We start from the raw sequence: 23,268 nt of genomic DNA on the forward strand, positions 1-23,268 counted from the left end.
GGGCCGTGGCCGCTGCGCAGGCGCGCCGCGGCGCGGTGGCTTGTGGGTAGCGGGAGCGCGAGGGGAAGCCGCGCCGGGCGTCCGGCCCCCGGGGCATCGAGCGGGCCGGCGGGTTCGCGGACGGTCGGCGGTGGCCTCCGCGGGCGCGGGTCCGGGTGGCGGAGTTCTCACGAGACGGACGCCTGCCTCTCTTTTTTTTTTTTATTCTTATTTTTGTATATCCTCTCACTTACAAAACCAGGCGTCGTTTTTTAATCGAAAAGACAAAATTAGCAGAATGTAAACGGTCAGTTTGAGGGGCCGCGCCTTGGGAAGGAGCCCGCGCCCTTGCTCTCGTTGAGGGATGGTTTCATCTGTTTGCCACACTTCCTCTCCCTCTTTTTTCACCACCTTCCTCTTTTTCCCTTCGCCTTGAAGGTGATGAGAGCCGCAGGACTGATTACCTTCACTTCTGGGCCTTCTCTCAAAAAAACTGAGCCAAAAAAGGTTGATTTGGACAAACCCCCTGCTCGGTGCAGCACCTGTTTCCTCTATTTATATTACTGAAAGGCTTCAGTAAAATATTATGAAAAATAAGATGCCACCTGGGGACAACACTGCCTAGGCAGCGCCAGAAGGTTTCATTTATAAATGTGCTAGATTGCTTTTCTCTAATCAGCCTAGTCTTGATTTGAAATTCCAGTTTTTAAAAGATAGTTTGGTTTTTTTTTTTTTTTTTCCTCCCTCGGCGATCTCCTGTTTCGCTGTGCTGTATTTAAAAAAAAAAAAATTTTTTTTTTCAGGAATTTTCAAGCCTTGGCAGGAAGGGAAAAGTAATTTTAACATTTTAGTTTTTCTCCTCTGTAAAAGATGTTCTCAAAAAGCAGTTTCAGAGTTGTGAAGGGGGAATATTTGTGGGCAGTATTTAAGAATTGTGGCAAACAGAAGAGATGACAGAAGAATGGATATGAGCAGGTGTACTACACTGCAGAAAGGGGGAAAACTGGATCTCATACATCACAAACTGGTAAGCCTGGTGATGTTCCTTAACTGAATTCAAAAATAACATTGTTTTATGTCTCTTGTTTAAAAACACTTTCATATATTTATTTATTCAGCAAATATTTATTAATGCCCATTATGTGCAGCAGGAACTGCTAGGAGCTGGAGAAACAAAAGTAAACTAGATGCAGTCTTGTCTGAGTTCAAATGGATTGTTTATTCCGCTGGTTGAGGAGCCAGACATAAAGCACACAGGCAATTATAAAGCAGTGTCTTAAGTGCTAATCTTATCAGATTGGCTATTAGAGGATATTAAAGATGTCAGACTTTCTGTAGAAAGTTGATGCTCAAATAGCAGAAGTTGAGAAGGTCTCCTTTGCAATCAGATGGGAATTTGTAAGCTGAGGCTTAATGGCTGTGTTACTCTCCGTAAGTTGCTTCCCTTCTCTGTGCCTTATCTGTAAAACACATAATAGTATCTACTTCATAAAGTATAAACTACTGTGAAATGTCCCATGCCTAGTAAGAATTCGGTAGATTTTAGATATTACTATTAGTAGTATTGCTGCTAATAGTAATCAACATAGAAGGGTGCGGAAAATAGCTTTACAGGCAAAGCAAACAGCTTGTGCAAAAGGCCCTGCAGTAAAAGAGCTTTCATTGTTAGAATAGTGATGGTGGAGAATTGAACAGGGACCATATCTCAAAAGTCTCTGTATGGTATGTTAAAGGATTTAACTCTTTCTTGAGAGCAATGGAAAGTTATTACAGGGTTTTAAAAAGTCAAGTAGTGGGGGATCCCTGGGTGGCACAGCGGTTTGGCGCCTGCCTTTGGCCCAGGGCGCGATCCTGGAGACCTGGGATCGAATCCCACGTCGGGCTCCCGGTGCATGGAGCCTGCTTCTCCCTCTGCCTGTGTCTCTGCCTCTCTCTCTGTGTATGTGACTATCATAAATAAATAAAAATTAAAAAAATATATTAAAAAGTCAAGTAATGACATGACCAGATTTCCCTTTAGAGAAAAATATTTTAATTCTTATAAGAACCCAATGAGGAAAGTAAAGAAAATGGGTTATCACTGTTTTGTATATGAACAAACTGAATAAGGTCTGGATTTACACACAATTACCAATTTGTAAGTTGCAAAGCCAACTTACAGGGACTTCTAATTATAAAACATGCTCTCTGAGGGCACCTGGATGGCTCAGTCAGTTAAGCAACCAACTCTTGATTTCCGTTCAGGTCACAATTAAGGGTCCTGAGATCAAGCCCTATGTCAGGCTCCACGCTAAGCCCAGAGTCTGCTTGTCCCATTCACTCTACTCCTTCTCCCAAATAAATAAAACCTTTTTTTTTTTTAAGTGCCCTTTCCATTACACATTTGCCATTCCTAAATGAACCATATATGTTTATTAATGGCTTGGAAAGTGGTGTCTATGGTGGACAACAGAGGTTCATTAAATTCATGCCAAATTAAGCATATCATTCAAATAAACCTTTATTGAGAAGCTGTGTACTATGTATCGAGCAAGGTCTGCGCTAGGCTCTGACACACAAAAATGTGTAAAGTACAGCCTGGGAATCATGAGGGAAATGCCGATGATAAATCATCTCTCAATACTCCATTTGACAGGGGATCCCTGGGTGGCTCTGGTTTAGTGCCTGCCTTCGACCCAGATCCTGGAGTCCCGGGATCGAGTCCCATGTTGGGCTCCCTGCATGGAGCCTGCTTCTCCCTCTGCCCGTGTCTCTGCCTCTTTCTCTCTCTTTCTCTTTCATGAAGAAATAAAAGAAAAGTCTTAAAAAAAAAAAAAAAAAAAACTGGGATCCCTGGGTGGCGCAGCGGTTTAGTGCCTGCCTTTGGCCCAGGGCGCTATCCTAGAGACCGGGATCGAATCCCACGTCGGGCTCCTGGTGCGTGGAGCCTGCTTCTCCCTCTGCCTATGTCTCTGCCTCTCTCTCTCTCTCTCTGTGTGTGACTATCATAAATTAAAAAAAAATAAATAATTTAAAAAATTAAAAATTAAAAAAAACTCCATTTGACAGAGCTTGCCATTGAATCATTGTGAACAAGATGGAGAAAAATGGACTGAGATACTATAGTGAGGTGATTTAAGTATCTTTGATTAGTCATAATCAAAATGTTGATAAAGGTGCCATTGGAGCTCTGTAAACAATATCCAAAGAGTATAGATAAGTTGATACATGTCTACATGGTCTTTACAATCTTCCTTTGGACTCCGATCTTAACATTTTATGAAAAAATGTTATCTGCTCCCTACATGCAGAAACATATAGCATGTTCAGCAGGCTGGTCTGCAATTATTGCAAAACCACTGGGGATGTATAATGCAATAAATGACAAATTGGGATTTGTAAATGTCCAGCTGGAAAAAATGAACTAGTGCTAACAAAATGAAACCCAAATTAAATTGGAGGGAAACAAAGCAAACAGTTTAATACATTACTGATACACCCCTCTCCCTCTGCCCACCCTCAAAGCAAATAGGCAGTATTTTTTCAAAACCCTTTAAAATGTACATTACCTTTTTTTTTTTTAAGATTTTATTTATTTATTCATGAGAGACACAGAGAAAGAGAGAGAGAGAGAGATTTGGGCAGAGGGAGAAGCAGGCTCCATGGAGGAAGCCCGATGTGGGACTCGACCCCAGGACACAGGGATCACGACCTGAGCCAAAGGAAGATGCTCAACCACTGAGCCACCCAGGCATCCCTGTACATTACCTTTAATTTATTATTATTCTACTTGGTAAATAATAAAATAACCATAAATAAGGAATTTTATGCTCCCATGTAATTATTGCAATATTTCATATGAAAGTCAAAAAAGAAAGTTGCTAACAATGTAAATTCTAAAACAGAGAATGGCTAAATAGTTGACTATCCACTTGGAATATTATGCAGCCATTAAAAAAGCAGCCATGACGATAAACAGTAGTGCTTACAATACAATGTAAATACTTAACATGATACAAAATTGTATGTGCAGTGTTATTATAATGATGTAAACATAGAAAACCTAATAGAAATAACAAAATAACTGCCTTAAAACATTAACAGTGGTTTTACTAAGGTGCTAAAATGACAGAGTAGTTTTTTCCTATCTTTCCAAATTTGTATCATGAACATATATTATTTCTACAATAGAAAAATAAGCATTAAAAATGTGTTACAATTTAATTTTAACCTTTTAATTCTGAGGAGTACATGGATGTTAAATTGCTCTGTGTATTTTTTATTTCATCTTGTTTTCAAATAATTTTGTGAAGACAGGCTAGATACTCATTTGTGGCCCATTTCTTCAAATTTTCCCAAAGTATATTTCACAGATGACTGGTTCAGCAGTATATTAACTGCTTTTATACAAAGTAAAAGGTTCTACTGTTGAGAAAGTTTGGGAAATGCCAAGTTAAACGACTTTGTCTTTTCCAGAGTTTTGAATATGTTGATGCGTTGTAATTCTCTCAAACCAGGATTTGACAAGCAGAATTTACCATAATTTTTAACACTTTTTTTTTTAAGATTTTATTTATTTATTCATGAGAGATACACAGAGAGAGAGGAAGAAACACAGGCAGAGGGAGAAGCAGGCTTCATGCAGGGAGCCTGATGTGGGTCTCAATCCCAGGACTCCAGGATCACGCCCTGGGCTGAAGGCGGGCGCTAAACCGCTGAGCCACCCAGGGATCCCCACACTTTTTTCTTAAACTCATCTTGTGGACTCAGTGTTCCTCAGACACTTTGGGGAACACTGTCTCAGTCAAATGTGTCTGCATTCTTCAGTTTCCCCCATCCCAGCCCTTCTACCTTGCTTTCTACTTCATATGGCCATAAAAAGAAAGCACTAAAAAAAAAAAAAAAAAAAAAAAAAGAAAGCACTGCCTATGTCCTTAGAACAGGTGCCCTTTCTTTCATCTAGGACTGATCCTTTCACTCATGCTCCAAACTTCCTAACATTTCCTCAGGGGTCTCTATCCAGCATCTTCTCTGACTCCCCTCGTAGTATGTGAATAAAGTCTGACACTGAAATAATGTTTAAGGCATCCATTCCTTTCTATTGTGAGCCTTTTGTAATCAGAAACAAAAATGTTTTTGTTTTCATTTATAAAAATACAAGAAAGAAACACTGCTAGTAGGAGGGCTAACTAATATGGCCACTCTGGAGGGCAATTTGGCAGTATTTGTAAAATTTTCTATGCCCAAGACCCAACAATGCCACTCTTGGTATCTCCCTTAGAAAAACCCTTTTGTGCTCAAGGAGGCATACATCACAATGTTCATTTGAGGCATTGTTGATAATAGTGCAATTGGAAATAACATAAATGTTCATATATATAGAGCTAGATCTATATGTACCATTACTCTCCAAGAGCTGTTGTTAAATGAAAAAGTCACAATGCAGGTAAATATGGAATATAGCACCTTTTATCTAAAATAAAATATGTTTCCTACAATGATGTATATAAATGTGCATAGAAAAGACTGGAAGGATAAACATTACATTGCTAACAAGATAGAGATAAGGAGCAGTGGTGAACGGGCGGCTTTAGCTTTAGCTGTGATGTTTCAGCTTTGATAAGAATATGTGCCTGCTTCCGTAATGAAATTGGATTTTAAAGATAGAAAACCCTCACTTCCCATTTGTTTCCTTCTTTTGTCCTAACTTCTCTTCACAGGCAATTTATTTGAATCATCCTTTCATAGCCAGTCTCTTCATCTCCATTCATACCTTAATTGAGAATAATCAGACATTGCCCTGGCTTTGTTTTGGGTTTGGTTTGGTTTGGTTTGGTTTTTTATATTGCCCTTGCTTTGTTAAAGTTTTGTTGTTGTTGTTGTTGTTGTTGTTGTTTTTAACCAACGGCTACTACTGATACTCATTAGCAAATTATTAGCTACTTTTCAGCCATTTTATGCTTCCTCCGTAATATTCAACAGTAAAAAGCATTTTTACAGCGCTCCTCACTCAGCTTCCAGTCACTCCTTTCTCTTGTTTCCTTCCTCCTCTTTCGTATTGCCACCGCCTTCAGTGCTGCCCACGTGGTAGGTCTTGCAGAAATACTGTAAAATGCTTTACAAACAGTTAATGTGTTAAAACTTAATACATTGCACAGAATATCCTCTGAGGCTGAAGCTTGTGTTATGAACACAAAATGTAATGTTAATGAGACACTAAAGTACACTAGATTTAAATTAAAATACCTGGTTCGAAACCTAGTTTTTACTAGATTATATCCATGTGGCTGTTAGCAAGTCTCTTAACCTCTCTTAGCTTCATTTTCTTAAATTTTAAAATGGAAGTCATGCCTACTTTATGAGGCTGTTTTGAGGATTGAATGATCTCTCTGCCACTAAGTAAACAAAATTTTTATTTACAAAATAATTTTAACCACCTTTCTGTGTAGAAGGCATTTTACTTCTCACAACTTTAGTAGATCTTATTACCTTTAATATTACTTATTTTAGCACTCTCCCTCATGCATCCCTCTACTTATATGATGATGATCTTGGCAATTACTCTCATGATGCCTCAAATTCCAAAGCGTTTCACAGCTTACAAAAGCAGTCAGGCAGTTTTCATTTCTCCTCCCAACTATCCTATGAAACAGTTAAAATGAGGATATTATTTTAATATTGGGAAACTGAGACTTTAAAAAGTTCTCTAAGGTGCTGTGACTTGTCCCAAAATAGTCAACTTAGGCTCTTTAAAATCTCATGTTTATGATCTAATCAATACCCATTTCAGTAGGATTTGATTTGTGTCCTCTCATTCTGGATTTTCTTACTGTTGCCTTTAGTCCACCTTGAGATTAATATATTCCCTCCTTATCCTTCATTAAAATGCACCAAATTCGTATTTCATTCCATTGGATACTCTGTTAGGATAACCCTCAAGCAAGTCTGGGGGTTTGAAACCCATAATTACCTACTAATAGGGAGGATAACTTCCAAGATTATTTATGTGTTCTTTAATGGTAGTATTTACAAATGCAGCAATATTTCCATTTCTGGATGGAAGAACTGTGAGGTATGATGAAAGGATGAGATTTTTTTCTCCTTCACCTGATAATTTAAATGAACATTGCTTCCCAAATAGTTACCTTGGTAAAAACAAGGCTTGTTCTAAGCTATACCATGTTTTTGAGATTTATTTATGTGCCCTAATCACATTTCTAAAATATCATGGTAGCAAATCTTCATTCTTCAAGAGAAGACTAGATTTTTGGAAATGACTCAAACTTACCAGAGCTGGGTGTGGTAAATGATAAAAATAACTGGATAGGGCCATGTCATTTGTGATTTAAAATGCCGATGACAGTATAAATAAAAACAATCTTCTTGGATGGCTTAAAAGCTGAGGCCTAAAAACAATGGCAAAATTATAAGAATGTAAAAATATAATGTTCCCATTTAACTATAATAAGTATTTTACAAGGAACATGTTCATTTGATTATATAGTCTAACGTGTTTGCTTTTTGAGAAATACCCTATGGTCGTATTTTTCACACGTTTCATATCTCTTCAAAAACATTTTGAAGGCAACTGACTACTTCCATAAGAGAAGGCTGTCTCTTTAGGAAGAGTTCATTCTTGAGTGTCCTTTACTAAAAAATCTTTAGGCCACTACAAGTCATTCATGCTATGAAGACTACATCCCAAACTGCAAATAATCCATAAATCCTATTTGCTTTGGGGTGTAGTGTAAGAATTTCATTTTGTTTCAGTGACCCCTAGCAACATTCCCCCAGCAACAGAATGCTAAAAGCTAAAGTTGATGTTAGTTTGTATTAAGTACCAGTAATTGGGAAAACTTCCCATTTTCTGAGTAGCTAGGGATTATGTTAGTGATAGCTAGTTGTTTTTTTTTTTTTTTTTAAGATTTTATTTATTTATTCTTGATAGACATAGAGAGAAAGAGGCAGAGACACAGGCAGAAGGAGAAGCAGGCTCCATGCCGGGAGCCCGATGTGGGACTCGATTCCGGGACTCCAGGATCACGCCCTGGGCCAAAGGCAGGCGCTAAACCACTGAGCCACCCAGGGATCCCAGCAGCCTGAGTTTAAAACATTCTCCTTCAAGACAACTAGTGTGGAAACTATAAATTTTCCTGCCTTTATATCTGTTTCTTTTATATTTGTAAAATTGTGTGTCATTTTATGCTCTTAAGTTCTAAGTTCTGCTTTATAATTCTATACAAGAGTTATTAGCAACTTCCTAGTATTAATCTTGTTTTGACAGATTTATGGTGCACCAAAAACAAAAGTCTTCCTATTTGTGGCAGTTACAAAAAATTGATATGTTGAGGCACCTCGATCTCATCTCAGGTCTTAATCTCAGGCAATGAGTTCAGGCCCCACGTTGGACTCCATACTGGGTGTGGAAGCTACTTAAAAATGAAAACAAAAAACAATTGATATGTTGAAAGATTTTTTTTAGTGTATCTGTGACCCTCAATAGAAGAGGCAGTCTTTCATCAATGTCATCATAGTTATATACTTGTATATAGTGTACAGACTTTAAGGCTTTATGGTAATAAAAGCAATTTTCTACCTTTCTTTACAAGTTTTCAAAGGACTTAAAGACTCTCATTCTTCTTATATTCCTGGTGAAGGCAAACATGATTCTAACATTAGTTGTACCTTTGAAATAACCCTGATTATTAAAGTATATCCCTGTTACCTGTACAACCACTACCAGCCTTACAGAAGTACCTTCAATTTTAGCAAAGCTCACTGCCACCATTTCTGTTCATTAGGCACCCCAACTCCAGAAAGTCACTCCAATATTTCTGTGTATAATATGCCCATTAATATAATTTTAAATCTAATAGTTCTATATTAATAATTTATTTTGCTATTTCAAGGATTAGATATTTGTTTCGGTGCAGATTTTCTAGTTTATATTCTGATGAAAAATTTATATCAGGACACTTGCTGAAAAAAATATATATTAAAACAAGAATCTTTTTTTTTAAGATTTTATTTATTTTTTCATGAGAAACACAGGTAAAGAGAGGCAGAGACATAGGCAGAGGGAGAAGCAGGCTCCATGTAGGAAGCCTGATGTGGGACTCAATCCCAGGACTCTGGGATCACGCCCTGAGCCAAAGGCAGACATTCAACCACTGAGCCACCCAGGCATCCCAAAACAAGAATCTTAATAGGATATACCATTAGTAAAATTAAAATGAAGCCCCTCGAAGCAAGAAACTTTGTATATTGCACAAATCTGTTCAAACCCCTCATATAACCTAGTATAGAGCAAGGATCTAGGTACTACAGTTTGTTTAGGATTTTTGATTTGCCTAACTGAAAACAAAAAACAAGAGCGAAAATATTAACATTAGGTAAAGAAAACTGGAGGCCAAAACGTGTGAAAAAAAGAGGAACATTACAAAAAGATAAAAGGTCAGTACCACAAAATAATAATAAACCTTTATGCACCAAATATTACTAAATGCCAAAATGCAAGAACACCTAGCAATACAGAACTTGGTTTGAATCACACACAAAGTCACACACACATATAAAGGTAGAGCTTAATGAACCTCTTTCAGAATTTAACAGACAAAAAAGTAAGGATGTTAATATATTAATAATGTAATCAACTGGCTTACCTTTCAGCCGAACATAGAACTTTGTACCCTACTGCCAAATTATATATATATATTTTTTAATTTATTTATTCATGAGAGACACAGAGAGAGAGAAGCAGAGACACAGGCAGAAGGAGAAGCAGACTCCATGCAGGGAGCCCAACATGGGACCCTATCCTGGGATTCCAGGATCACACCCTGAGCTGAAGGCAGGCGCTTAACCGCTGAGCCACCCAGGCATCCCTATATATGCTTTTCATATAACCATTGAAGATCTACAAAAATTAAACATACCCTTGGCCATAATATAAGTCATAATACATTTCAAAAGATATAGATTTTATAGGCTATATTTTCTGATTATAATCCAATATAACTAGAAATCAATGCTAAAAAGAGGGAAATAAAGCCCACCTATTTGAACACTAAGAAATGTCTTTCTAAATATTTCCAGGACCAACGAGAAAATAAAACTGAAATTACAAACATCCATAAGTCAATGTAAAGGAGTACATACCGTGTCTTAAAACCTAGACTACACTGTTATACTAAGAAGAAAAGTATACATAGTTTTAACTACTTTTATTATTTAAAAAAGAATGAGGGGCTCCTGTGTGGCTCACTCAGTTGAGGGTCGGACTCTTGTTTCTGCTTAAGTCATGATCTCTGCTTCATGGGATCAAGCCCTGAGTTGGGCTCCGTGTTCAGCAGGGAGTCTGTTTCTCTCTCTCTCTCTCTCTCAAAGGAATAATTTTTTTTTTTTTTTAAGTAATGTAGCAAACAACACAAGGACAAAATGAACTGAGTGACAGGAGGAAAAGGGAATGTGTAATAAAGGAAAAACTAAGGAAATAGAAAACATCAAAAGGTTTAAACAGATATACTCCTGGCAATCTGATGATAGCAAGAAGAAAGAAAAATATACATCATTATTATCTTCAAAACAGAAAATAACTACCAATCTACAATACAATGTCCAATGAAAATATTCTTTAAAAATCAAGATGAGGGCAGCTCCGGTGGCGCAGCGGTTTAGCACCTCCTGCAGCCTGGGGTGTGATCCTGGAGACCCAGGATCAAGTCCCACATCTGGCTCCCTGCATGGAGCCTGCTTCTCCCTCTGCCTGTGTCTCTGCTTCTTTCTCTCTCTCTCTCTCTCTCTCTCTGAATAAATAAATAAAATCTTTAAAAAAATAAAAATAAAAATCAAGATGAGTGGCTTCATTGTTGAGCGTCTGCCTTTAGCTCAGGTCATGATCCCGGGGTCCTGGGATCGAGTCCCACATTGGGCTTCTTGCAGGGAACCTGTTTCTCCCTCTGCTTGTGTCTCTACCTCTCTCTCCACGTCTCTCATCAATCAATCAATCAATCAATCAATCTTTAAAAGTGAAGATGAAGAGTTGAGACAAAAATCAGAAAATTTGTCACTAGCAGACCCACACTAAGGATTTCAATGGAAAGAATGAATAGCAATAAGGTGAAATACACTGGTAAAACCCAATGAACATGGAACGCATAAAACAATAGCAATACCTTGTGGGGTTTTAAATAGATGTGGAATTAAAAGACATGAAAACAACACATAAATCATAAAGGATACAAGTGAAAGACCTTAAATTCCTTGCATTTTCACAGAATAAAAGTAGTCATTTGTCTTAGACTTCAGTAAGTCAGAGGTGCATATTGTAACCTCTAGGATAACTACTGAACATAAAGCAAAAATATGTAACAACTTAATACAAGGAGGAATGGAATAATAAAGTATTTGATCCAGAAGGAATCAAGAGAGAAAATTGAACATAGAATAGGCAGAACAAAGGGAAATCAGAATGATAACTTTAAATCTAGAATATATTAATTTTTTTTTTAAATCTAGAATATATTAAATGTAAACCACTGAGCTCCAATTAAAAGACAAAGGCTTTCAGCCTTTCCCAGCTATTTGTGGAGGAGTCCATATGACATTGTTCTGGGTTCCCAGTAGTAACTTAAAAGGGAATCTTGCACAATGTCCTGGGTTCTTGTGGTAACTTAGAGGGAAGCTTTCAAAATGTCCGGATCACTTGGTGTTCTGCAATGAAAGAGGAGGATGTCTTTAAATTCCTTGCAGCAGGAGACCACTTAGGTGGCACCAACCTTGACTTTCAAATGGAACAGTACATCTACAAAAGGAAAAGTGATGGCATCTACATCATAAATCTGAAGAGAACCTGGGAGAAGTTTCTGTTCCCAGCTTGAGCCACTGTTGCCGTTCAAAACCCAGCTGATGTCAGTTGTCACATCCTCCAGGAATACTGGTCAGCAGGCCGTGCTGAACTTTGCTGCTGTCACGGGATCTGCTCCTACTGCTAGCCACTGCACTCCTGGAACCCTCACCGACTAGGAACCTCTCCTCTCAGCTTTGAGGAGCTGAGATTTCTGGTGGCTACTGATCCCAGGGCTCTCCTCCAGCTCTCAACACAGGTGCCTTATGTTAACCTGCCTCCCATTGCTCTGTATGATGTGGACTCCCCTCTGCTATGCAGACATTGCCATCTCATGTGACATCAAGGGAGCTCACTCAGCTCTGATGTGGTAAGTGCTGGCCAGGGAGGTTTAGTGCATGCATGCACTGTCTCCTTTGAACACCCATGGGTGGTCATTGCTTGATGTCTAGTTCTACAGAGATCCTGAAGAGATTGAGAAGGAAGAATAGGCTGCTGCTGAGAAGGGCAGGATCAAGGAGGAATTTCAGGGTGAATGGACTGTTTCAACTCCCGGGCTTACTGCTGCTGAACCCAAGGTCATGGGCTAGTCCGATGGCACAGGTGCCCTCTTCTGCCTGTCTAATAGTTCCCTACTGCAGCCCGAAGTGTTCAGCCTACCACTGAAGGCTAGTCTGCAGCTTCCACTGCTCAGGCCACTGAGGGGTAGGAACTGTTCAGAGTCTGTTCTTCCACAGACTCTTTTTTTTTTTTTTTTAATTTTTATTTATTTATGATAGTCACAGAGAGAGAGAGAGAGAGGCAGAGACACAGGCAGAGGGAGAAGCAGGCTCCATGCACCGGGAGCCCCACGTGGGATTCGATCCTGGGTCTCCAGGATCGCACCCTGGGGCCAAAGGCAGGCGCCAAACCGCTGCGCCACCCAGGGATCCCCTTCCACAGACTTAAACAGAAAGTGGAAATAAGTTTGATAGAAAATAAAGACTTTTGAACTTTTGGGTTGGATTAAGAAGAAAACTACCAGGGTTCAATCACAGAAGCACAATCACTGTAACTAATAAAGAATAAGATATTTATTATAGATCTTACACAGTTGGTGGACATTCGATAAAATTTAATACTCATGGGCAGCCCGAGTGGCCCAGCGGTTTAGCGCTGCCTTCGGCCTGGGGTGTGGTCCTGGAGACCTGGGATGGAATGCAGCGTTGGGCTCCCTGCATGGAGCCTGCTTCTCCCTCTGCCTGTGTCTCTGCCTCTCTCTCTGTGTGTGTCTGTCATGAATAAATAAAATCTTTAAAAAAAAACACAGACACACAAAACTTAACACTCATGATATTTTTAAAAATCAATACCAAACTGGGACTGAAAAGGAGCATGTTTAATCTATAAATGGTATCTATAAAAAAAACAATAGTAAACAGCATATTTAATGATAAATTGTTCATAGTTACCATCTGAAATCGAGACATGTTCATTATCACCATGTACACTAACATGGTACCAGAAGCCCTAACCAGTATAAAAATGGAGAAAAGACAAAGAATGAGAGATTGAAAAGGAAGAAGTGAAAGTAAACACCCTTAGAAAATATGTTTGTATATTGTGGCTGGATACAGAGTCAACATACACAATTCATTTGTATTTCTATATATCAGCAAAAATTAGAAAACTGGAAAATGTTTAAGTGATACCATTTAAACTCATACCTAAAACAATCCTAATGTACCTTTACTAACAAAAGGTAAAAATATGAATGATCATTAAGAAGACCTAAATAAATAATAGCAAGTTCACAGATTGGAAATATTATAAAGATGCCAATTCTCCCCAAATTGATACTAGATTTGGTACAATTTTAATCAAATCCAAGTGGGATTTGTGTATGTGTATGAGTGTGTACTACAGATCAATGAAGAAAGTGTTGTCTTTTTAAGATGTTATTTATTTGAGAGAGCATGAGTGGGAGTGGGGCAGAGAGAGAGAGGGAGAGAAGTAGACTCCCTCCTGAGCACAGAGCCCCATGTGGGGCTCGATTCCAGGACCCTGAGAGCATGATATGAGCCGTCAAAGTCAGACACTAACCAACTGAGCCATCCAAGATGCCCCAAAAGTGTTGTTTTTTTCAATAAATGTTGCTGGCGGGATCCCTGGGTGGCTCAGCGGTTTAGCGCCTGCCTTCTGCCCAGGGCATGATCCTGGAGACCCGGGATTGAGTCCCACATCAGGCTCCCTGCACAGAGCCTGCTTCTCCTCTGCCTGTGTCTCTCATGAATAAATAAAATATTTAAAGAAAATAAAAAATTAAAAATGTTGCTGGCTCAATTAAATATACATATGGGTATCCTTACAGTAGATTATAAATTTAAATTTGAAAGTAAAATAAGACTTCTTAAAAATAACATAGTAGAGTATCTTTGTGACTCAAGGTAGCAAAGATTTCATGAATGGGATATAAAGATATTTTTAAAAAGAGGAAAGAGTGAAAAATACACTAAAACTAACATTTTAATCCTTAAAGTGAAAAGTATGGGAGTACCTGGGCGGCTCAGTCAGTTAAGTGTCCAAATCGTGATTTCAGCTCAGGTCATGAGATTGAGCCCCACGTTTGGCTCCATGCCTAGCATGGAGCCAGCTTAAGATTCTCTCTCTCCCTCTCCCTCTGCCCCTCACCGCTGCTTGTATTTTCTTTCTAAAAAAAAAAAAAACCTAACAAAAAACAGCGAAAAGTGGAAGTGGGATAAAATATTTACAACACATGAAACAGGTAAAGGATTTGTAACCATAATACATAAAGAATTCCCTCTAATCAATAAGAAAATGATGAACAACCCAATTGAAAAATTAGTAAGAGACTTGAACAGGCACTTCTAAAAAGATGATATACAAATAGTCGATAAGTATGAAAAGATTTTCAACCATATTAGTAATCAGAATGAAAATTAAAATACTACACAGCTGACAAAATGGCTAAAATTTAAAGAGTGATAATACGAAGTGCTGGCAAAAATATGTAATAGTCAGAATCTTTATATATTGCCATTGGTAGCTAAAATTGGTACAACTACATTGGGAAACAGTTGCTGCTACGAACATGGGCTTTATTTATTAAAATTAAATAAATGCAAACACAGCTATTTAACTCCTAAGTGAATTCCCAACAGAAATGCGTATATTTCTTTGCATCAAATGTGTGCCAAAAGCATACATTATTCCTTAAAATATAATTTATTATAGGTCAATATTGGAAAAATGCAAATTCCTATAAACCATAAAATGGATAAATAATTATGGAATATGTTCATGCAGTAGAATACTATAGACCAATAAAAATATATTAAGTATTGGGGTACCTGGGTGGCTCAGGGAGTTAAATGACCAACTCTTGATTTCAGCTCAGGTCATGATCTCAGGGTTGAGAGATCAAGCCCAGTGTCAGGTCCTACACTCTCTCCCTCTCCCTCTGCCCCTACCCCCATCCCACTCTACACCCACACACATATACTCCCTCTCTTAAAAAAGCATGCATTAACTATTGCTAAATGCAGCAACATGGATGAAGCTTATAAACATGTCAAGAGAAAGACACTAAAGTACATTCAAAAGAGCACTTAGGGGGATCCCTGGGTGACTCAGCGGTTTGGCACCTGCCTTCGACCCAGGGCGTGATCCTGGAGTCCCCAGATCGAGTCCCACATCAGGTTCTCTGCACTGAGCCTGCTTCTCCCTCTGCCTGTGTCTCTGTCTCTCTGTCTCTGTCTCTCTCTCTCTCTGTCTCTCATGAATAAATAAAATCTTAAAAAAAAAAGCATCTTCTATGTAATTCCACTTATATAGAAGTTTGAAATGTACAACTAATCTATGGTGTTAAAAGTCAGAATATTGTCTGTATTTATGAAGGAGAGAAAGGCATTTGGGGGGGATGTGAAGAAGACTTGTGAGATAATAGCGATGTTTTATTTTTTGACTTGGTAGGGGTTATATGGGTTCACTATGTGATAATTCATTGATCAGTAACCCTTCTGAAAAAAATTTTAAAGTTTTTTTGGTAAATGATATAATAGACAACATTAGGAATTTAAAAAGTGCTATGACAGTTTTGGCGCCTGCCTTTGGCCCAGGTCGCGATCCTGGAGACCTGGGATCGAATCCCACGTCGGGCTCCCGGTGCATGGAGCCTGCTTCTCCCTCTGCCTATGTCTCTGTGCCCCTCTCTCTCTCTCTGTGTGTGTGACTATCATAAATAAAAAAAAAATTTAAAAAAATAAATTAAAAAAAAGTGCTATGACAATAAATATGGAAGAGATTAAAAGCTTTTTATGTATGGTAGAAACATAACATAAAATTTGCCATCTTAACCACTTGTAAATGTGTCATTCAGTAGCATTAATTATATTCACCTTGTTGCAAAACAGATCTCCAGTCTTTTCACCTTGCAGAACTGTCTAAATTCCAAACAATTCTTTTCTCCTGCCCCCAGCCCCTGTTAACCACCATTCTACTTTCTGTTTCTATTAATTTGACTATTTTAGATACCACATGTTAGTGGAATCATAGTCTTTTTGTCCCTGGCATCTTTCACTTAGCATAATGCCTCAAGGTTTATCCAGAATTTCTTTTCTTTTTACGGCTGAATAGTATTCCATTATATATATGTACCACATTTTGCTTATCCATTCATTCAATGATGACTATCTGGATTGTTTCTGCCTCCCAGCTAGTGCTACTGTGAACATAGGTGAGCAAATATGTCTTCAAAACAAACCTTGCTTTTCTTTTAGATCTATACCCAGAAGTGAGATTGCTGTATCATATAGTACTACTATTCTTAATTTTTTGAGCAACTTCCATACTGCACCATTTTATAATCCTACCAACTATTGGAACTAACTTTGGAACCAAGAGTTCCAACTTCCCTGCATCCTCCCTGATACTTTTTTTTTTAATGTAATAATCATCCTAATACGTGTGAGATGATACCTCCTTGTGGTCTGGAGATTTAAAGTATATTTTCCTAATTTTTAAGCATCTTTATTGAGCTACAATTCATGTATTATACAATTCACCCATTTCAGGTGTATAATCGTTCTTAGTATATTCACAGATTTGTGCATCATCACAGTCAGTTTTAGAGAGTTCCATCACCTCTATCTAAGTGAAACCCTATACCCTTTACTTTTCATTCCCCTCTGTCTTCCCTAGCCTTTAACAAATATTTTTGTACTCTCTAGCTCTATAGATTTCCTATAGATTTCCCTTTTCTGAAAATTTCAAAAGTGTTTTTAAAGGGATGTTGTTTGCAATGATATGACAGCGAAATTGAAAATTGAGGAAATGGGCTCTGACAGCAAAATTTAAATCTTCAAAATTGACCCAGTAAAAGGTTGAAAACCCAGAAGATCAATAGCAATAGAATTAAAACATGAATATGAAATATAACTTTTAAAATATGTACCAAATCCAAATGGCCTTGCCTCTGAATTTTATATAAACTTCTAAGAACAGAAAATTCTCAAGGACTATTCTTGATACTAGAAAAAAAGAATATCCTGGTTCATTTTATGAAGCTAAGATAACCTTAATACCCAAACCTTATAAAGATATTGCCAAAATAAATAAATTTATTGGCTAATTTCACTGCAGAATATGGACATAAATAGCCTAAATAAAATATTTGCAAGCTGAATCTATAAGCATCTAAAATAATTGAAAATATGAGCAAGTTTAATGTAAAAGAATAATAAATCATGCCCAAGAATGGTTGTCATAGAAACAAAAAGGTTGTTCTGGATTAGGAAATCTCTTAAGAGAATAAATTCTATCCATGGATTAAAAAACATATCAATGGATGACAATAAGCAATTAAAATTCCTCATTTGTTCTTAATATAAGCTTTAAGTAAAATGGAAACAAAAGTAAACTATTTAAAGACAATATTTATTTAAAAATTAAGCATTTAATTAAAGCCATGTTTATTAAAATAAGGAAGAAGACAAAGATGTTTGCTATCACTATTATTTGTTAGTGTTTCTAGAGAGATTTTTCCCGATCGTCAGAAAATCAAATCAAATCATGGTTTTGAAAGAGACAGTACTATATTTATAAATGATTTGATTGCATGGATTGTATATACAGAAAATCCAAAAGCTATTCTATCCAATATGGTAGCCACTAACCACATGTATCTACTGAGCACTTGAAATGTGGCTGGTCCAAGCTGTGCTACAAGTATGAGATAAATACTGGATTTTAAAGACTTGGTGTGAATGAACAAAAAAAAAAAAAAAAAACATCTCATTAATAATTTTGTATATTCCATGTTGAAATGATAATGTTTTTAATATATTGGGTTAAATAAAATATACTAATAAAATTTTTTCACCTGTTTTCCTTTTATTTTTATAATACAGCTACTAGAAATTTTTAAATTTTATATGTGGCTTGCATTACATTTCTATTGGACAGCACTGAATATCAAAATAAATTAAGAAACAATTTTAAGGTTGCTGAATATTAGATAAATATATAAAAATAAATAAAGTTCTCTCCTTATGAACCAATTAGAAATGGAACTAAAGATATTTCTACTTGTGTTGGTGATAAAACTGTAAACTACTTAAAAATGAATCTAACTAGAAAGCTGCAGGACTTATATGAAGAAAAGTATTAGTAATTTATTGACAAGAAAAAGTATCTGAATAAATAAACATAAATGCCTGTGTGGGAAGATGTCACATCATTAAACTCTAAATCCTTCAAAATTATATACATAAATCAAAATCCTTACAAGAGGATGGGCTGCTGGGAGTTTTGTTTCCTTCATTGTTTGTGATATTTTTGTTTGGTACTTGAAACAAATAATTTAATAGTCATAAGAACAAATAAATATGGAAATGAGGGAAGACCTGCTTTATTAGATATTAAAACTTTGTTATGAAGCTCCTGAAGTTACAAGAGTACAGTACTGGCATAGGAACAGATAACTAATAGTAGAAGAAAAATACATCTAGGCTTTGTGAAACAGAATCTATGGCAAAAGTGTTTTAATTCTATGAGAAAAGGAATTTTTAAAAATAACTGTTGTTGCTATAATTTTCTATTTTAGAAAACAATACAGTATATGAAAACTCTAGATGATCTAGTACATAAAAATAAAGTCCAAATGGAATATAAAAAAATAAATAAGAAAATTTAGGAGAGGGCAGCCCGGGTGGCTCAGCAGTTTAGTGCCGCCTTCAGCCCAGGGCCTGATCCTGCAGACCCAGGATCGAGTCCCACGTCAGGCTCTCTGCATGGAGCCTGCTTCTCCCTCTGCCTGTGTCTCTGCCTCTCTCTCTCTCTCTCTCTCTCTCTTTCTCTCACGAATAAATAAATAAAATCTTTAAAAAAAATTTAGGAGAATGTGTATATAATATTGTGTACCAAGCCTTAAACCCTTAAACAATACTGGAAACCCAGTAAGCAAAAGAGAGAAATGAGATCCAGAAAATGAAACTGAGTTGAAGTAAAGAGAGAAAGAAATCCTAACATTGAATAATGAGGGGAAGACAGCATGAAAATATGGTGGGCATACCTTCCAGATTTTGAATTGTTTTTTATTAAAAGCTTTAAATAATGCTCATGGATAACTTTTTTTTTTTTTAATTTATTTATGATAGTCACACAGAGAGAGAGGCAGAGACATAGGCAGAGGGAGAAGCAGGCTCCATGCACCGGGAGCCCGACGTGGGATTCGATCCCGGGTCTCCAGGATCGCGCCCTGGGCCAAAGGCAGGCGCCAAACCGCTGCGCCACCCAGGGATCCCTCATGGATAACTTTGATAAAAAAAAAACACTAAGGGGTGTCTGGGTGGCTCAGTCATAAGTGTCTGACTGGATCTCAGCTCAGGTCTTGATCTTGGGATCATGAGTTCAAGCTCTGTGTTGAGTTTCACAATGGGTGTGGAGCCTACTTAAAAAAAAAAAAATGAACACTAAGATTAAAAAAAAAAAAGCTGTGTATGTGATGATGATAAAATCTTGAAGTATTAATGATTATTTCCTACTGTTGTCAGATTCACCAAGAATTCTCTCAAATATTATTTCCCTTATTTTCAAAAGAAAACGAAGCTAAGAAAGGTTAAGTAAATTACCTAAGATCATATAGCTAAGTGAGTAAAGACAGCCATGTTTCAACCTAGACCATCTAAATTTAAGAGCTATGCTTTTTTCAATACCTCCAGTAGAATCAATGTTGTTATTCCTTTTCCCCCAAAATACCCCTCCTACCTACTTCTGTTTTCCCTTCTCTGTTCTCTCCCTCCCAGGTGGGGTTAATTGTTCTCTGGACAGGTGTATAATTAAGCAAATTGTGTTAAGGCCAAATATTCATAGTGTGTTAAGGAAAGTGGAGTATATTACATATATTTTTAATCCCTCACAAGTTATATACGTGCTAAAAATCCAAATTAAAATTAGATCATAGTTTTCAAAGGAAAAGAATCACCAAAGCAGAGACATAGTTGTAATAACTACTATTGGAAGAATAGTAAGTTGTAGATTTTTATTTCCCCCTGGATTTGAATCAATCAAATGTATATGGTAAGTTTCCTTGAGCCTGCCAGTTTTTTAAAGATTTTATTTATTTATTTTTAGAGAGAGAGTGTGTGCACATGCATGTGAGCAGGAGAGTAGTGGGGGAGAGGAAAAGGGAGAGAAGCAGACTCTCTGCTGAGCAAGGAGCTAGAACTGGGGCTCCATCTCACAACCCTGAGATCGGGACCTGAGCCAAAATAAAGAGTCAAATAAATAAATAAATAAATAAATAAATAAATAAATAAATAAATAGTCTAGCCCTCAGTGGAAAGAAGAAAAAAAGAAAAGAACAAGAAAAAACAAGAAGAAAGAACAGAAGGAGAAAAAAGGAAAAAAGAAATTTATACTAGCCAGCGGTGTCCCCAGAGCAGCAATTCAAACCATCACCTTGAGATTTACCCCCCTCCAAAATTGACTAACAGGAAAGTGGGAGAAGGAATATTGTTCTACCTGCAAGGAGATGATAAAATAATATACATTGGAGGAGAGTTGACACCTCTATATTTGAAGGTTTAATGACTAGAGGTCAATTTACTATGAAAGTAATGAAGCTGGACTTGCATATGGCCCTGCAAAGGCTTTGGGAGGAGCCCTAGAAATGTGTCCTCCTAGTCATATTTATTTGTAAAGTTTTCAAAAGTAATACATTTTAACCACAGCTAATTAAAACTGTTGTTTTTTTCCACTCAGACTTTACCTTGTGTTGGGTTATGTTTCGGATAGGTTTACTTAGTTTAGTGGAATATAGTTATGGGATTCATAGTCACTTCTAAGTATATGTGTAAGTCATTAAGAGTTATCCAGGTTCTATAACAGGCATAGCTTCCAAGAGTGCTCCTTCCTCCTGTGCCCAACTCATCATGAACCATAACACAGAGATCTAGGACTAAAGCCAAGCCTGTAGCCTAGTCTGTAGAAAATTCTTCCAATCAATTCCAATGGATAATAAGTGAAATTGTAAGCTGGAGGATTTGAGTCTCATCAATACCTAGTTAAAATACTTCATCAATACCTCACCTGTCAGGAATGTGGTCAGTAATGCAATGTACACAAGTATAAATGAACAATTCATTTTTTTTAAATGAGAATGGCACAAAATAAAATTTGCCAGAATTCCTGTGTTTTGGAGGCAAAGCCTGTAGCAGTATTACTGATAGCAAGTATGTCTTTGGATGAAGTTATATTTTATGCTTCTATGATTGGATTGAGTTTTAACATATCTAGTGATTCTTGTCCTGACAAATTTTGGTGGTTCTAGATAAGATGGCATACAAAGCTGGCACCAAGACAGTGAAATGACCCTGAAATCTTACCACTCATATGTGAAAGAAATTTAATCGAGAATTTCCCAGATGTAATAGCAGTTCTAAAAATTGACGTGGCGGGCAGCCCAGGTGGCTCGGCGGTTTAACACCACCTTTGGCCCAGGGTATGGTCCTGGAGACCCGGGTTCGAGTCCCATGTCGGGCTCCCTGCGTGGAGCCTGCTTCTCCCTCTGCCTCTCTCTCTCTCTCTCTTTCTCATGAATAAATAAAATCTTTTAAAAAATAAAAAATAAAATAAATAATAATAATAAATAAAAATTGACGTGGCATAACCAGTCATGAATTGCGATGCAGAAATTTTAAACTATTAATAACAATGAAAAATCTTGATTGGCCATGCTTTAGAAAAGGCTCAATTATCTTTCTATTCTCTCTAGAGAATAAGATTTTCTAAAAGCAATGACTTAAGAAGAGGCAATGAAACTTTATGCAGCCAGAAAAGGTAGGAAAAAAGTAATATACAGATACATCAGACAGTTAATTATTAATTAATTAATTAAAATAACAAATGTAGAAATAAAATTATTTGTTTTAATTTCATGACATCTCTGGTATTTGTCAGCTTTTAAAAATCTCTAATTTCCCCCAAAATAAGTAATCCAATTAGAAATGGGCAAAAGACATGAACAGACATTTCTCCAAAGACATACCGATGGCCAACAGACACAGGAAAAGACACTCAACATCACTCATCATCCAGGAAGCGCAAATCAAAACCACAGTGAGATATCACCTCACACCTGTCAGAATGGCTCAAATCAAAAACACAAGCAACAAGTGTTAGAAAGGATGTAGAGAAAAATGAAAAATGAGCCCTTGTGCACTGTTCATGGGAATGCAAACTGGTGGAGCCACTGTGGGAAACAGTATGGAGGTTCCTCAAAAAAATAAAAATAGGATGCCTAGGTGGCTAGTCAGTTGAGTGTCTGCCTTTAGCTCCAGTCATGATCCTGGGGTCCTGGAATTGAGCCCTGAGTCAGGCTCCCTGTTCAGCAAAGAGTCTGCTTCTCCCTCTCACTCTGCCTCCTTCCCCACTGCTCATGCTCTGTCTTTCTCAGATACATAAATAAAATCTTTCAAAAAAAAAAAAAGTAAAAATAGAATTACCATATAACCCAGCCATATGACCCTACTGCGTATTGACCCAAAGAAAATGAAAAGATATATGCACCCTGTGTTTATTGCAGCATTATTTACAATAGCCAAGATATGGAGCAGCCCAACTATCCACAATAGACGTATTATATATGTCTATATATATACAATGGAATATTACCCAGCCATATAAAGTAATGAAATCTTGCCATTTGTGACAATATAGATGGTTCTAGAAAGTATAATTCTAAGTGAAATGTCAGAGAAAGACAAATAACCATATAATTTCACTCATATGTGAAATTTAAGAAACAAAACAAAGATAAAAAGAGACATGAAAAAACCAGACTCTTAAATATAGAGAATGAACTGGTGATTACCAGAAGGGAAGTGGGTGACTACGATGGGTAAAGTAGGTGAATGGGATTAAGAGAACTCCTATCATGATGAGCACTGAGCAATGTATAGAATTGT

General features: G+C 37.2%; 1 protein-coding gene across 9 annotated transcripts in view; it reads left to right on the top strand.

Moving 5' to 3' along the window:
* Positions 1–62: 62 nt before the first annotated feature.
* FLT3 (fms related receptor tyrosine kinase 3) overlaps positions 63–23,268 on the top strand; it is a 119,897-nt gene continuing 96,691 nt past the window's right edge. For 6 of the 9 annotated variants that reach the window (XM_072795635.1, XM_072795634.1, XM_072795642.1 and 3 more), the window contains exon 1: positions 64–1,006. The gene's annotated coding sequence lies outside the window, so the exon portion shown is untranslated. Of the gene's footprint in view, positions 1,007–11,709; positions 12,174–22,076; positions 22,142–23,268 lie in introns of all 9 variants that reach the window. The other 3 variants (XM_072795637.1, XM_072795638.1, XM_072795641.1) reach the window with 3 other exon arrangements.

Source organism: Canis lupus, chromosome 24, assembly GCF_048164855.1.
Source record: "Canis lupus baileyi chromosome 24, mCanLup2.hap1, whole genome shotgun sequence".
Classification (NCBI taxonomy): Eukaryota; Metazoa; Chordata; class Mammalia; order Carnivora; family Canidae; genus Canis; species Canis lupus.